A 10075-nucleotide genomic window follows, 5' to 3' on the forward strand; every position below is an offset into this window, starting at 1 on the left:
CTAGTTATGTGTTTTGGTCATGAGATTTAACTGTATGACATGTTATATGTGTAGTAGGGATTAGCTTCCCTGATAGAGGTCCTTAGGACCTAGGGGTAGGTTAGTACCTGGATATGCCTGACTGTATGCTTATATCTGTTGTTGCATGCTAGTGGTAGGGGTGAAATAGTCCCCAGTTACTGGTTAAAAGATACCGATGGCAGTTACCGGTTGAAAGATACCGATGATGATTACCGGTTGAAAGATGCCAATGATGGTTACCGGTTGAAAGATATCGATGAAGGTTACCGGTTGAAAGATACTGACGATATTGTATGGTATGTGGTATGATGGGGGAACTCACTAAGCTTTGTGCTTACACTTTTGGTTTTGGTTTTAGGTACCTCTTCGTCAAAGGGGAAGGAGTCGGCGGTGTAGCAGTGCATCACACACACATGGTTTCCGCATCGAGTTTCTGGGATTGTACTCTGATTTTCATTACTTTTGATGTCATGGTTTGAGACACAACATTATGATTTTGTAAGGTGTTGTTTTATCGACAATGTTTTGGTAAAATGTTTATTAAACATATTAATTCAAAAATGAAATTTTCGGGCTTGAATTTTGGATGTTACAAGTTGGTATCAGATCCCTGGTTTGAGGGATTCGGACACACCCTCGGGGGTGTCTGGACTCAAACCGAGGGATTAAAAGATTTTTACAAGGAAAATGGTTTTCTAAAATCTAAATTGAGAAATTTTAAGAAAGATGAAGTGTGTGATGCGTGCGATCGGCCGGGCTCAAGTAAGTTTTCCCCAAGATACCCATACTTGCTATGTTACGTTATATGGTTTCGATTCAGAGAACTGCATGCTAGAATAGGACTAAGGATCTAGGAGGATGCCTTGTGTTCCTGATATATGATTTTGAAAATTGCATGCTAGTTAGGGCTAAGGGTCTAGGAAGGATTCCTTATATGCCTGTTGTATGAGTTGTATGCTAGGACTGATTAGTCAGCAGTAGGATGGCCTATGTAGGTGATGCCTGGTTTGGTTACTCAATGCACGAATGTTGCTTGCTTTGTGCTATGGGGGTTCTGGACAACTTCAACTAACTAAGGAATGGATATGTAACAGTTTCCGCAAGCTAGTTAGGGGGAGGTGGTGGGGACTCCTAGTGTAGCTGATGGTGGAGAGTAGGTCAGAGAGTGCCCTAGGGAAGCCTAGGACGAGGTAAGTGGAAAGGGTATCAGAAAAAGGGACTTGGCAAATTCGAAGCAATCCTTGAGGAAAGTACTGATAGATGTGGAAGGTAGTATGGGCCCGTACTACTAAAAGCAGAGGATTTGTACTCAAGTCAAGGAGGGCCTAGATGGAACCAGGAAACTTGGAGAGTGTATGTGACCCTGACAATAGTATGTTTATTTTCAGAATGGTGGTCACGCGATGTCACACCCCCAAACCAGACGGCGGAAACGTCCGGGAGTGGAGGACTTCATTTGTAGTATCACAACACATGCATCATAGTAATCAAAGTACAAACAACCATTGTATTTAAAAGTAGAAGTATTTACATGTGTTCAATCATTGTATATTGAAACCAAAATAGCTATACAAAAGAATAATATATGACTCATAATGGCTCCGTCTTCTCAAAAAGATCGGGGAGTACCTGTTATTATTTCCCTAAGAATACAAGTAATTTGAAAAGAGAGTATCAACAATAAGTTGAGTGAGTACATAAGTCTTTATGTTTTGAAAGGGTGTCTTTGTATCTTGAATATGAAAACTGTTCCCGAAAATCCCGTATTTTATGTGGTATGTAAAAAGTAGTTTTATTCCCATAAAACCGTTCTATTTTTAAACCAATGTATTTGTAAAACTTGTAACTGAGAGCGTGCCTGGCTTCAACAGCTGTTATTGAAAAATATAGTATACTATTGTACTTTGTATTTTGTAAACTGGTACTTTGAAGATGTACTTACGTTTAGTTGTTTATACACTAACATGTTGTTAATATCTTTTTAATGAGTTATTATAACCATACTAAGATATGAGACAAGGCAGCCGCTACAGTTGTCGTGACTGCTTCTTGGAACATAGCAGCATCGAATTGAGGAGGTGGTGGTGGAGGTGGCGTCGGTGCTTCATTTTCATTGTTACGTCTTGGATTTATATGAGGAGGCATCTTTTTCTATAAAATTCAATAGATAAAAAGATAGTGAGATATCAAGAATGAATATGAATTTGATATCTCTGAACTTAAACACTTAATTCAACAAGAAGCTTGTAAAGAATTTGTTAGGTCCAGTTTAGTGTTGCGTCTTTGGGCTCGTTAGCTAGTCCAGTTTTGTCTCCGGTATGGGCCTATCCATCCGTGAGTACGTTGTAGGGTTTGTTATATATAGATGCTTGCATGCATTCTTGAACGTAATGATTTTGATAGAGATTTTATAGCGTACACGTTCTTATCTTTTGTAACCCTAGAATCCTCTACAACAGAAGTTCTTCATCGAGCTCTGCTGAGGATTGAGTTAATCGAATCATTCGACTCATTCTGATCCATACTTGTGTTTTTATCTCACTGTTTTTACTATATTGATTTGCCTGTTATAAAGATCTAATCGATCAAAGAGTTTTTAAATACTCATCAATTGGTATCAGAGCAGGAGGCTGTGTAATTCATACACATCTCTTCTATGAAAGAAGTGATTAGGGTTTTTCCGCATTAACTGATATTTATTGAGCCGTCACTCCATAATTGACGTATCTCAGTATTTATTCTTTTGCCCTAATATTATATATTACAAGTCTGATCTTTCAAACAGGTTAAACGATCAAGCATGGACGATTCTCAATCTAATCCTATCAACATCTCAAACAGTATTGGATCAACGACGAAGATTCCTATTCTTTACACCCAGGATTACGAAGTTTGGGCTCGTCATTTTGAAGACTATGTCATCGGATCTGAAGATAATGGGTATCTTATTTGGGAAGCCATTGTGTTTGGACCATTTGCTCACTCAGGAACATCCAGAATCATTAGAACTCAGAAAGAGTATAATGATCTATTAAAAGATGTAAAAGACGTTGCTCAAGACGAAAAAGAGAAGTTTCAGTGCAACATCAAAGCATTAAGACAGATCCGATTCGCTCTTTAATCTGACACGTTTAGGTTGGTGAGTTCCTGCAGTACCGCTAAAGAAATCTGGGATAGGCTGCGAGAGCTGTATTCCACAGATGAAGATTTAGAGCACTCTATTCAGACTTTGCTTTTGTCTGAGTTTGGAGAATTTAAACAAAATTCTGATGAGACCGTCACTCAGACGTTTGATCGCTTCAATCATCTTCTTAGCAAGATGATCAAACATGATATCGAAAGGAAGCTGATTGAACAGAAGGTCACCTTTTTGAATGGCTTAATATCTGAATGGAGAGATGTTGTGTCTACAGTTAAAGCTCATGAGCATTTCAAGTCATATTCATTGGCTAAACTGGTGTGGATTCTAAAATCCCAAGAAAAGATTGTGATGCAAGAAAAGAATGTGGTCTCAAGTTTGGGGTCTTTGGCCCTCCTGTCCAAAAGCAAGAATGTAGTAGAAGATGAAGATCTAAACCTGGAGGACTACGATCTTACTTCAGAAGATTATGCTATGATGGTGTCCAATCCAAAAAGGTTCATCAAGAAGAGGTTCCCTACCAATAAAAACCGAAATTGGCAGGGAAGCTATAGTTCAGAAAAGGTAAGGGAGGAGCCAAAGACTGAGGAACCAAAGAAAGAGGCGAAGGTTGAAGGAGATTCTGGTGTTAACTGCTACTACTGTGGAGGAAAGAACCATTATGCCAAAGATTGTGTTCTGAAGAAAATGGCAGAGAAGGATGAGGAGAAAGATGAAGAGGTTGTCTTGATGAAAAAGCTGGAAGAGATCAAGAGGAAGAAAGCTGCTACTAACCCTTCTATGAATGCTTTTATTGTACAGGGTTCGGCGGAGGATGACGAGTTCGGTGGCCTGCAGGTGTGGTCAACCGACTCAGAAGATGATGAGGTGAGAAAGCCTTCGCATGGAAAGGCGTATGTGGCAAGAGGTGGTGAAAGCGGCGGAAAGTGTTTGATGGTGACTGACGTATCTCACATGAGGGGATACAATACAGATGGTGGAAATGAGGACACCAAGGAGCGAGAGGACTTATGCTTCACAGCTAAACCTCTCAGTGTGCAGATCAATGAACTTGACGAATTGATCAAGAAGGTACAATCTATTTTTATCTCGTTCAAAGTTCCACAGAAATCATATGAAAAGGAATTAAATAACTTAAATTCAAGAATCTCAAATCTGGATAGTTGTTTAACTCAAACACGGGTCACAAATTCTAACCTAACTGACCAAATAAGCAGGGTGTCATCCAAGAGTGAGGAGCGAAGGATGTGGATTTAGCAGAAGGAGTCAGAGTTGATTAAGTCTAAGGATGAAAACATTTATTTACAAAGAGACAATTTAAAACTTTTAAAACAAAGAAATGTTTTTTGTTTGATTGCTAAAAGACTTTATGCTAACATTATTCAACTGCATCTGAATTGTGAAATAGGGCAGAAAATACATCGCATGATTTTACCCTTCCTTGAGTTTAAGGAGGATGAAATCGATGCTGAGGCATACAACTGTGAAAGTGTTGTATCGTCTGATGATGTGAATCCCACTTACATGTATGGTCTAGACAAAATAGAATCTTTTATAAAGTCCAAAGACCATAAGGACATGCTAAAAAATCTTTTGGATGAAAACGATAAACTGAAACTAAGGACCGAAACCATACAAAAATTTGACTCATTGAATGCTAATTTAAGTTCAGAAAATAAAATTGATGTTGAAAACGCATCTGAACTTAATGAGGACGATGATATGAGTGAAATTTATGTAGAGGATGTAGTCGACTGTTCTGAGTTTGTCAAGAGCGAACCCGAAAACCACAAAAATCTGATTTCTGAAAACTCTGTGGAGTTCGCTCGTTTGTCCCAAAATAAGTCCCCGATTCTTGAAGAAAAGGCTGTTGTGTACCAAAAGGTGAGAACAACACCAAATCAGGTGTATAAGGTCACAAGAGTAACCGAGCATCAAACAGCTGAACCCACTGCCATAGTGAACGAAGATAACGCAGATGGCTATGATGAGTTCTTCTGGTCAGCTCCTATAGATAATGCCGACGAAACAGTTGGTTTGTCAGAGCGAACGTCCTGGAAAACAAAAGGAAGATATGTACCAGAGTCGCTGAACAAGCTTGACAACTTTGACGTACCAAGAACAAGTGGCACAAAAGAAATACCTGTAGAAGAAGTCACTTCCACAAGTGAAACATCATCTATGAAAAGTGAATCGGCTGACAAGAAGCTGAAACAAAAGGCTAACATCCACAGACAGCCAAAACAAGTGAAAAATCAAAAGCAACAAAGGAATCTGAGATACAAAAAGAATCTCTCAGAGCGAAAGCAGTTTTGGCGATCTCAAAACGCCCATTTCTCCTATCATGATAAAGATTCAAAGTCAGAAGAAAAGGCTTTCGGGCCACATGAGGAACAGAACCGAAAGGACAGGTTTGGTCCCGAAAGCAACACCTACCGAACGTCCAGGTTCAGTCATGAGAGCAACAACAACCGAAAGGACAGGTTCGGTCCCGAAAGCAATAGCTACCGAACGTCCAGGTTCGGTCCTTCTAATGACCATAAACAAAAGGGTCATTTAGAACCACAAGTCAGAAGAAATTCTCATTCTAATTCTTCTCGTTCTCAATTCTCTTCTAAACCCAATTCTGTTCCTGTACAAAACTCTAAATCATCAATGAACTTGAAAGGAAAATCAAAGATTTCCTTAGTCCAGGAAGACCGAAAGCAGTCTAAAGCCCAAACACCAAAACCTGAAACCAAACCAACTGTTGCTAACCCTAACAAAATCAAAGTGTTTACCATTAAAAGAAAAGATGAAACAACATTAATAAAAAGAACATATCTTGTTGATGTTTCTCTTACTATTCCTGTTCCTGTGAAAGGCTCACGTGGACCCAAGAAACTTTGGGTTCCTAAATCTGCTTAATTTTTGCAGGTTATAAGTGATGAGCAGTTCGACAAAGAATGGTACATTGACACTGGCTGCACACGTCACATGACAGGGAGGAAGGAAGAGCTAAGAGAGTTTCGATCTCTTCAGAATGGTGGGAATGTCAAGTTCGGCAACAACTCTTATGGAACGATAAAGGGTTATGGGATGATAACCAATGGAGACTTCACAATAAGAAAGGTCGCGTACGTTGAAGGGCTACAACATAATCTCATCAGTGTGTCTCAACTGGTGGGAGGTACCGGTCTCAAGGTTTCATTTGACGATGAAGGTTCAGAAATCATAAAGAAGAAATCAAAAAGGGTGATTCTCAAATCAGAACGCAAAGGTGAAATGTTTCCACTCAATCTAAAAGCCAATCAAAGGAAATCCAGTTATATGTCTTTTATCCAAAGCTCATTCTGACGAAAGCTGGTTGTGGCACCGAAGACTCTCACATCTCAACTTCAAAGACATCAACAAGCTTGTCACAGGAGGTCATGTTCGGAGTCTCCCATTGCTCAAGTTTGATCGAGAACATTTTTGCGCTGCATGTGAAATGGGGAAGCAAAATCGTCAAAGTCACCCATCCATTATAAACACAAAAGCTGTTGAAGCACTTGAGTTGCTTCACATTGACTTGTGTGGTCCATCATCAATCGAAAGCATTGGCGGTAGCAAGTATATTCTTGTTATTGTTGATGACTTCTCTCGTTTTACATGGGTGTTCTTTCTGAAGCACAAATATGAGGCTACTCCTAAGCTAAAGATGTTCATCAAGCAGGTTGAAGTGCAACTGAGAAAAGTCGTTCGCAACATCAGAAGCGACAATGGACTGGAATTCAAGAATAAAGAATTTGAAGACTTTTTGGCAGAAAAAGGAACCAGTCACAACTTCTCAGCCCCCTACACGCCTCAACAGAACGGAATTGTCGAAAGACAAAACCGATCCTTGTGTGAGGCGGCTCGAACGATGCTAAATTTCGCTTCTCTTCCCTTATATTTTTGGGCTGATGCTATTGCTGCGGCTTGTTTTAAGCAGAATAGGTCTTATCTCAACAAGCGCTTCTCTCTTACTCCTTATGAGATCATCAATAACAGGAAGCCGAACGTGGAATTCTTCCATGTATTCGGCTCACGATGCTTCATCTTGAACTCCAAAGAACATCGTAACAAGTTTGACGTTAAAGCTGATGAAGGAATTTTTCTGGGATACTCTCTTACTTCAAAAGCTTACCGAGTCTTAAATAAGCGTTCAAGGAAGATCGAAGAAACATATTATGTGACTTTTGATGATAATTACGTCAAAAAGCTAAAGGCTTCTGAAGAAGCAATTGGAGAGATATTCACTCAAACAGGTCAAGTCACGGCCTTGATTGTTAATCTGTTCGATCATTTTGTGGAACTATTCGATGAACCTGAGAAAGCTACTCTCTCGGAAGCCAAGGCCGCAGACAACAAAGTCGACCATCTGAAGCAAATTGTCGAAGATGCCGCCAAACGAATGGGTGAAGGAGAACAAGTTTCAAACGAACCTCCTCAGCAAGGCGCTTCAGTTGAGGGGGAGAATCCACCTTCTTCAAAACAACTGAGCTCACAACCTGAGGGGGAGAACTCTATTCCAGTTCCACCCGAAAGCTCAACAGCACCCGAAAAACCTTCAGCACCCGAAAGCTCGACAACACCCGAAAGTCCAGTAGCACCAGAAAGTCCAGCTACACCTAAAAGCTCATCAATCGAGGGGGAGAACTTCGATATGTTCTACGACGACGATAGTCAATCTGAATTGGAAGAAATGGTCAATGCTGAGTCGGATCCCTCCTATGATCCAAATTACCCTCCTCTTGTTAAATGGACCAGAGATCATCCTATATCTCAGATAGTGGGTAATGTCTCTGAAAAGGTCCTAACCCGATCTCAACTGAAGGCAAAGCAAACATCTCTATTCTCCAAAGTAGAGTTATGCATGTATAATTCTTTCGTATCAAAAGTTGAACCAAAGACAGTAAATACTGCTCTTGATCATTCTGACTGGGTTCAAGCTATGCAAGATGAACTCAACGAGTTCGAAAGAAACAAGGTATGGCGCCTCATTCCAACTCCTAAAGATGCCTCAGTTGTTGGTCTCAAATGGGTATTCAGAAATAAAATGGACAAGGAAGGAAATATGATTCGAAACAAAGCTCGTCTCGTGGTGAAAGGATACTGCCAGAAAGAGGGAATTGATTATGAGGAAACTTTTGCTCCGGTAGCGAGGCTGGAATCTGTTCGAATATTTCTGGCCTATGTTGCACACAAGAACTTCGAGGTCTACCAAATGGACATGAAATGCGCCTTTCTAAATGGAGAACTTGAAGAAAGGGTTTACGTGGAGCAACCTCCTGGTTTTGTCAATGAAAAGTACCCAAATCACTGTTATATTCTAGACAAAGCAGTTTATGGTCTGAAACAAGCACCAAGGGCATGGTATGAAACGCTAACCAAGTTTTTAAAGATGTCAAAATTCAAACAAGGTTCGGTTGACCCAACCTTCTTTCGTAAGAAGGAAGGTAACCACCTTATGATTGTTCAAATCTATGTCGATGATATCATCTTTGGCTCAATGAATCCTAGCTTAACAGCTGAATTCAGAAAGCTGATGGAGACTAAATTTGAAATGAGCTCAATGGGTCCGATTAACTTTTTCCTTGGTTTAAATATTAGACAGGGACCCGAAGGCATCTTTATCAACCAGGAAGCATACACCAAGACTCTTCTTGCTAAATTCGGCATGATGGGAGACTCAAAGGTTAAAGTTCCAATGGCGTTCGGCACCAAGCTCACACCATCCTTGGAAAAACCTACAGTCGATATTACGCTATACCGCCAGATGATTGGGTCTTTAATGTACCTCACTGCTAGCAGGCCTGATATAATGTTTTCTGTGTGTTACTGTGCTAGGTTTCAGGCGAATCCTCATGAACCACATATGCTTGCAGTGAAAAACATACTCCGGTATCTAAAACGAACCACCTCCCTCGGTCTATGGTATCCATCAAACTCAGGTTTCTTCATTCAAGCCTACTCAGATGCAGACCTTGGAGGATGTGGTTTAGACAGGAAAAGCACCACTGGAGGCTGCCAATTCCTAGACGGGAAATTGGTTAGCTGGAAATCAAAGAAACAGACATGTGTTTCTCTGTCTACCGCCGAAGCAGAGTACATCGCAGCAGCCTCCTGTACATCTCAAGTGATTTGGATCTAAAGCCAACTCCGGGACTATGGACTCAATATGAAAAAGATCCCACTATATTGCGATTCAGAAAGTGCAATTAGGATCTGTCATAACCCAGTGCAACATTCCAAGACAAAGCATATAGCACTGAGGTATCACTTTATTAAGGATCATGTGGAAGATGGGACCGTCGAAATTCACTTTGTTCGAACCACTGATCAACTGGCTGACATCTTCACCAAAGCTCTTCCCAAAGCATCTTTCAATAAAATTCTACAAGGGCTAGGAATGATGGAATCAGAATCAGTACCAAAGACTACTTCTCAAAATTAAAAGTCAGAAGCAAAATGTACCGAACGTTCGGGTTCGGGTCACATGTGTGCCGAAATGAACCGAACGCTCGGGTTCGGTCCTGTTCTGGTATGCCGAAATGAACCGAACGCTCGGGTTCGGTCCTATCATCTGATCTTCGCTCATCACTCAAAGGTAGTTTCTTTGGTTGTAAACCTTTTGTATCATTTTCTAAAATTCTTCTCTCTTATTTTCAAAGTTCTTTTCTTTTTCAAACTTATTTTCCTTTGCAACCGAAATCGACCGAACGCTCGGGTTCGGTACCAAATTTTTTTTAGCCGAAATAGACCGAACGCTCGGGTTCGGTTCCAAATTTTTTTTTGTGTGTCTCATTTTTTTATTTTGAAATCAAAAAATCCAAAAACATTTTTTTATTTTTTATTTTTATTTGTACGATATTTCTTTTATCTCTTATTTTTGTGTGGCTATTTGTGTGAAAA

This window comes from Lactuca sativa, chromosome 9 (genome assembly GCF_002870075.4).
Source record: "Lactuca sativa cultivar Salinas chromosome 9, Lsat_Salinas_v11, whole genome shotgun sequence".
NCBI lineage: Eukaryota > Viridiplantae > Streptophyta > Magnoliopsida > Asterales > Asteraceae > Lactuca > Lactuca sativa.